General features: G+C 41.8%; 1 pseudogene; it reads left to right on the top strand.

Annotated features, from left to right (window-relative positions):
* Positions 1-2,497: 2,497 nt before the first annotated feature.
* Positions 2,498-5,590, top strand: LOC116457423 (small ribosomal subunit protein uS2B-like; annotated as a pseudogene).
* Positions 5,591-7,645: the final 2,055 nt, after the last annotated feature.

Here is a 7,645-nt window from a genome sequence, read left to right as displayed (position 1 = left end):
GACAAGGGCCACACCCTAGGGATGGCAAAGCAGAAAATGAGAAGGAACTGGGTCCCTGAGGACTTCATGGAACACGGCCACCATACCAGTCATGGATGGACTATCCCCAAATTCTGAACTGGAAGGCAAATTATTTTCTACCTTATTTCAGCCACTACATTTGGAGACTCTTTGCAAATTGAGACCACTCTCAAGCAATAACCTCAGTATAACTACCCCCCTTTCCGCCAGATCCTCCCTTAGTGGCCTGCTGTGGCAGGCAGTGTGCTAAACCCCTCAACAGCACATCTCATTTAATCCTCACAAATACCTGGTTAGGTAGCAATTATTATTAGCACCATTTCACAGATGAAGAAATTGAGACTTAGAAAGATGAATTTACTTGCTAACTAGAGGCAAAGCCAGTTTTTTTAGTCCAGGCAGTTTGTCCCCACAGGCTATATCTAAATCTCTGTGCTCTGAATCTCTATGCTATATTATCTGCCTCACAAAGCTACTTTCCCTATTCCATGTCTTTACTCATGTTATTTCCTCAGCACCTAAAATGACTTTCTACCTTCCCCATGCCCTTTCCTTCCTAGATGCACCACCTTCTGCATGAAGGCCCTGATGCAGAATAGAAAGAAATCCCTCCTCAGTGAGTCCATTGTACGTTAACTATGCCTCAGTTACATCACTTTGCATATCCTGCCTTCCAATCTCGTTAGCTATCTTATGTGTCAGTTTTCCTCAATATGTTTTAAGTTCCTTGAGGGCAAGAAACATATTTTATCTGTCCTTGTGTTTTCCTTAGTGCCTAACAGTAAAATTTAATACATCTTACTTGACTTGCTGAAAACTAAGTTCTTGGCCTGGTGTGGTGGCTCACACCTGTAATCCCAGCGCTTTGGGAGGCTGAGGTGAGCAGATCGCTTGAGCCCAAGAGTTCAAGACCAGACTGGGCAACATGACAAAATCCTGTTTCTACAAAAAAATACAAAAATTAGCCGGGTGTGGTGGCGCTCACCTGTAGTTCCAGCTACTCAGGAGGCTGAGGTGGGAGGATCACTGAGCCCGGGTAGTTCAAGGCTGCAGTGAGCTGTGATTACACCACTGCACTCCATCCTGGGCAGCAGAATGAGACCCTGTCTCAAAAAAAGAAAAAAAAAGTTCTGATTGGAAGATAGGAGTTTTTGACTATTTTATAAATGAAAGACGGGTAGTGAATTGTAGTTCTAAATAACTGATGCACTATAATAGCACTGTCCAGTAGAACTTTCCACAGTGGTGGAAACTTTCTATACCCACACTGGCTGACACAGTAGCCACTAGTCACATGTGGCTACTGAGCATTTGAAATAAGGCTAGTACAGAAAAGGAACTGAAATTTTAATTTAATTTTAATTCATTTACATTTAAATAGCCACATGTAGATAATAGCTACCATATCGGATGTTACAACTCTAAAACTAGTTGAAGCTTTGGAAAACAGCACCAGCATGATTTGTATAGAGTAAATGGTCAATAAATGTTTGCTATAGGACTTCGAATTGGATTAAAGGGAATCAGTAGACGTCACCTACGTAGATTTAAAAGGAAAAAAAAACTAATTGAAAAAGATAGAAACTTCAAAAAATTCAGGAAAAACACAGAAAAGGATAAAGTTGAAGCAACAAAAACAATGACAAAAACACCAAGGATCATCATTTACAGCAGAAAAGAACCCTTAACAAATCCTTCCAGCAAAGCCTGGAAGAGGTATGTCAAGACAAGTAATTATATGACATATAAGCCCAGTTTAATAAAGACTGGGCTGGCATCCATTTACAAAACCCTCCAGAGGACACTGAGGTTTCTCATGCTATATTTAAAGAAACTCTCTGTAAAAGGTTGGGATGGGTCTCACTAGGCTGGAAAGAATAAGTCCAGATCACTCTATTTAACAACTATTCATCATAAATTCAATATTTTATTCGGTAGGGGAATGACAGAAACTCACTCACTCCTACTTATGGTAATTCGAAGCAAAAAAACCTTCTAGTTATACTATCAGGCCAAAATCTAAATTTTAGTCCCTTTTGGAATTTTTCACTTTTGCTTATATGCCATTAAGGTGGCGCTTGAACAAACGCAATTAAGGACCTACACTGTTAAGCGAGCTTTTCCCAGCCTGGCCATTCTGGGGGTGACCTTTCCACCAGGTCCCTGGCATAAGGCAGTGTGTCTCCTGGAGCACAGCCAGAATGTAAGATGAAAAGCCACATGCAGAGGATGACGCAAGGGAAACAATCACGACTTTCATAATGAGAGCCAGAAAGAAATTTGAGGTCTTACGCTCACTAGTTCCTAAGCCTGGGTGTTGTAGTCAGCATAATAACTCCCTTAAACGTTTTATTCTTCAGGATTTCTAGCCACAGAAGAGTGAGCTATACTAGCAATCAAACTTTGGGTGTACTTGCCCACGTTCCCCAGTCAGAGATCCATACAGCACGTCGTAATTTAAAGAGAAACTTTCACAATGTTTGGAACCCTTGACGCCCTGAAGATGAAGGAGGAGAATGTCCTCACATTCCTTCCAGCAGGAATCCACTTAGGTGGCACCAACCTTGACTTCCAAATGATACACTACAAAAGGAAAAGTGATGGCATCTACGTGATAAATCTGAGGAGGACCTGCAAGAAGCTTTGGCTGGCAGCTTGTGCCATGGTTGCCATTTGGAAACTCAGCTGCTGTCAGTGTCACATCCTCCAGGAATGTCAGCCAGCAGGCTATGCTGAAGTTTGCTGCTGCCACTGGAGCCACTCTTATTTCTGGTTCCTTTACTAACCAGATCCAGGCAGCCTTCTGGGAGCCATGTCTTCTGATGGTTACTGATCCCAGGGCTGACCACCAACCTTTCACAGGGGTATTGTATGCTAAACTGACTACCATTGCTCTGTGTCACACATATTCTCCTCTACACTATGTGATCATCACCATCTCATGCAATGACAAGGGGGCTCACTCAGTGGGTCCGATGTGGTGGATCTTGGCCTGGGAAGTTCTGCACATGCACGGCACCATCTCCTGTGAGCACCCATGGGAGGTCATGCCTGTTGACTACTTCTGCAGAGGAAGAACAGTAAAGAAAATAGGCTGGGCACAGTGGCTCAAGCCTGCAATCCCAGCAGTTTGTGAGACCAAGGCAGGAGGATCACTTGAGGCCAGGAGCTCGAGACCAGCCTGGCCAACATGGTGAAACCCTGACTCTACTAAAAATACAAAAATTAGCTGAGTATTGTGACAAATGCCTGTAGTCACAGCTACTTGGGAGGCTGAGGCATGAGAATCTCTTGAACCTGCGAGGTGGAGGTTGCAGTGAGCCGAGATGGCACCACTGCACTCTAGACTCTAGCCTGGGTGACAGAGTGAGACTCTGTCTCAAACAAAAACAAAAACAAAAAGAAAGAAAAGAAAAATAAAAAGAAGTAATTACTCGCAAACTGAAGTAATTACTACTAATAATAGCAGTGATTTACTAGATGTCTACTACACTCAAGCATTTACCATATTTTATCTATAATTTCCCAGTTACAATGTAAGGCAAATATTATTAATATGATTACCCCCACTTGAAAAATAAAGAAACTGAGGGTCAGGGAAATTAATTGAATTCACCAAAGAACTACAGCTACTAACATAACAGGTGCTCAATGAAAGGGAATTCCTTTTTTTTTTTTCTTTTGAGACTGGGTCTCCCTCTGTCACCCAGGCTGGAGTGCAGTGGCATGCTCACAGCTCACTGCAGACTTGATCTCCCAGGCTCAAGTAATCCTCCCACTTCTGCCTCCTGAGTAGCTGGGACCACAGGCACACACCACCATACTAGCTGATTTTTTTTTTTCATTTTTTGTAGAGATGGAGTCTCTCTGTGTTGCCCAGACTGGTCTCAAACTCCTGGGCTCAGGTGATCCTCCTGCCTTGGCCTCTCAGAGTGCTGGGATTATAGGAATGAGCCATCATGCCCGGCTAGACTGACTTTTTAAAGTAATGAAAGTAACAAGTACTCAGGTAAACAAATTAAAGCCCCACAGGATATAAAGTGAAAGCGAATGTCTTCTTCCTGCCACTCCTAACTCCCTAGAATTTCTTCCCCAGCAATAAGCAGCGTTAAACACTTTTGAATATTCTTCCAGGTATTTTTTATGCATTTATACAAGCAGGGCCATATTTGCCTATTTTCTTGCAATTTGCTTTTTTTCTCTTAAATTATCATAGACTTCTTTCCATATTAGAACATATAGATCTACCTCATTAAAAATAATTGTGCAATATTCTCCTCTATAAATGTATCATAATTTAACAACTTCCATGTCAATGGACAGTGTTTTGCTGTTACAGTCAATGCTTCAGTGATTGTCCTTTAAATAACATCTTTGTACACTGGTATGATTTATCTGTAGGATAAATTTCTTGATGTGAAATTGTGTAAGACAATGTGCACTTGAATTTTTGGTAGATATTCCCAAATAGCCCACTTGAAATAATATATGAGAATGTCTATTTTCTTATCTGGCATTTTGATATTAGTTTGTTTAAAAAGAATTTTATTTTCCCTTCTAATCGATATTTGTCTGCTCCTTATTATTTCTGGGAGCTACTCAAATGTCCTTTGGAAAATCATCACTTTCCCATGTAGTTGCTAGGGCTTCACCAGGAAGAGACCATGTGCCTTAGTCCTTGCCAATCAGAGTATCAAATCCTCCTACTAACATTGTTGACTCAGGGGTTGACTTGTGACCTAAGTTGTTCCAATGCCCAAGACTCATATGGTAGTTGCCAAGAATCACTCTACTTTTTGCTGGGCTGAATCCTGGGAAGATAGAGGCATGGGGTTGCTAAATGGCACGTTGCCTCCTTGTGGCATACCATTATGGAGGAGAGTTAAGCTAACAGACGGAGGCAGACGTTGCCCCCTAGATCAAGTGTAAATGAAAGTCAGAAAAATTTACCTCTGAATTTTTCAGTTGTTTGAGCTAGTAGATTTCACCTTTTGCTCAATCTGGTTTGAGTTGGGTTTTTGGTTATTCACAACCTGAAGAGTCCTATTGGATATATACTTATTTTCCAGTGCTCCAATATACTACAAATTTTAAGTAATATTACTAATTCTTGACCGGATATGGTGGCTCATGCCCGTAACTCCAACACTTTGGGAGGCCGAGGTGGGAGGATCGCCTGAGCCCAGGAATTTGAGACAAGCCTGGGCAACATAGCGAGACCCTGTCTCTACAAAAAAAATTTTAAAACATTGCCAGGTATGACAGTGTGTGCCTATAGTACCAGCTACTCAGGAAGCTGAGGCAGGAGGATTGCTTGAGCCCCAGAGCCATGGTTGCACACTGCACTCCAGCCTGAGTGATAGAGTGAGACCCTGTCTCAAAAAAATAAAAAGCAATATAATGTTTTCATGCTAATCTCACAAATTATCTGGGCTACTGAATCAACTTGGTTCATTTATTTACTTTGTTTATCGGTCAGACCAGCCCATCACAGGATTTTAACACTATAAATTGGCCCCTGGACTAACTCATGCAGGCGAGCAGCAACTCCATCAAACCCAATAATTGATCGGGCAGTCCTCCTCCATATGTCACGGTGACTATTCATTAAAGCAATGCATGTGGCTTGTACCTACCTGTGCTAGCTTTTTGCTTTTATTCATGGTTCAACAAATTTATTAACTTTAGATCCAGTGGAACAAAGAAAAATTAGTACAGAAGATACTATAATTAGGCTGATAGTTTAAAATTAGAAAAGAAAAACTAAAATTGAGAAGAGATATTGCCACTAAAATGGAATCTGTGACATAAATACATAGGAAACATCTCAAGTTACAGACCTGGACTCTAGAAACATGAAGAGACAAATATGATGATGTCCATGTCCAAAGTCTTACTTTTTGTTTGAGGAGATACCCTATGTATTGAAAGAATAAGCAATGGCCTAAGCATATCACTTGTGAATGTCACATATTTCTGATCATCAAGATTTCCATTCAAGAAGTACAAAGCATCTGAAGAGTCATGAGTGAGCCAGGCATGGTGGCTCACACCTGTGATCCCAACACTTTGGGAGGCCAAGGCAGGATGATCGCTTGAGCCCAGGAGCTTGAGACCAGCTGAGAAACAAAGCAACACCCAACTCTACAAAACTTTTTTAAAAATTAGCTAGGTATATGGTGGCACACACCTGTAGTCCCAGCCACTGAGGAGGCTGAAGTGGGAGGATCACTTTAGCTCAGGAGTTTGAGGCTGCAATGAGCTACAATTGCACTACTGCACTTTAGCCTGGGTGGCAGAACAAGACTCTGTCTTTAAAAAAACAACAACAAAAAAGATTTATAAGGCCGGGTGTGGTGGCTCACGCCTATAATCCCAGCATTTTGGGAGGCTGAGACGGGCAGATCACTTAAGGCCAGGAGTTTAAGGCCAGGAGTTCAAGACCATCCTGGCCAACATAGCGAAACCCTATCTTTACTAAAAATACAAAAAATTAGCTGGGCATGGTGGTGCATGCCTGTGATCCCAGCTACTTGGGAGGCTGAGGCATGAGAATTGCTTGAACCCAAGAGGCGGAGGTTGCAATGAGCAGAGATCACGCCACTGCACTCCAGCCTGGGTGACAGAGTGAGACTCCATCTCAGAAAAAAATTTATGAGTGAGTGCAGTATATCATACTGTATATATTATATCTACTGTATAGGTGTTAACCATTTGCTAATATAAGATTACCAAATTGAATTGACAATGCTTTAGTAACTTAGGTATGCAAAATATAATTCCATATGATTTGTTGAACAATACACATAAGAAGCCAAAACACTGATGTAGAGGAGACTCTCAAATTGTCATGGTGAGTGACATAAGACATAATAATAGCAGCTAAGATTTATTCTAATATATCAAAAATGTATATTTATATAACAAATGAATGCATATATTCATTTAATTCTCACAAATATTCTATGATGTAGTAATATTATTATTCCTACTTTACAGATGAGAAATCTGAGGCATGAGAGGTTAAGCAATTTCACTGGGCATAGTGGCTCACACCTGTAATCCCAGCACTTTGGGAGGCCGAGACAGGAGGATCACTTGAGCCCAGGAGTTCAAGACCAGTCTGGGCAATATAGCAAGACCTCATCTCTACAAATTTAAAAAAAAAAAAAAATTAGCTGAGCATGGTGGGGTGCACCAGTATTCCCAGCTACTTGGGAGGCTGAGACGAGAGGATCGCTTGAGCCTGGGAGGCAGAGGTTGCAATGAGACATGACTGCACCACTGCACCAGTTTGGGCAACAGAGCAAGACCCTGTCTCAAAAGAAGAAGAAGGAGGGGGAGGAAGAGGAGGAGGAGGAAGAGGAGGAGGAGGGAGGAGGAGAAGGAGAAGGAAAAGAAGGAGGAGGAGGAGGAGGAGAAGGGGAAGAAGGAGAAGAAACAGGAGGAGAAGAAGGAGGAGGAGGTAGGAGTGGGGGGGGAAGGGGGACGGGGAGAAATAGTTAAGTGATTTGCCCAAGATAACTTCAGAGCCAGACTTCAAAACTAGATAGTCTGACTCCAGAGTCTATACCCAAAAAAACACTATAGTGAGTGTATGATTCATATTCTGTAAATTATTGCT

The sequence above is a fragment of the Hylobates moloch genome, unplaced genomic scaffold (assembly GCF_009828535.3).
Source record: "Hylobates moloch isolate HMO894 unplaced genomic scaffold, HMol_V3 SCAFFOLD_18, whole genome shotgun sequence".
NCBI lineage: Eukaryota > Metazoa > Chordata > Mammalia > Primates > Hylobatidae > Hylobates > Hylobates moloch.
This window is presented reverse-complemented; position numbering and strand designations above follow the sequence as displayed.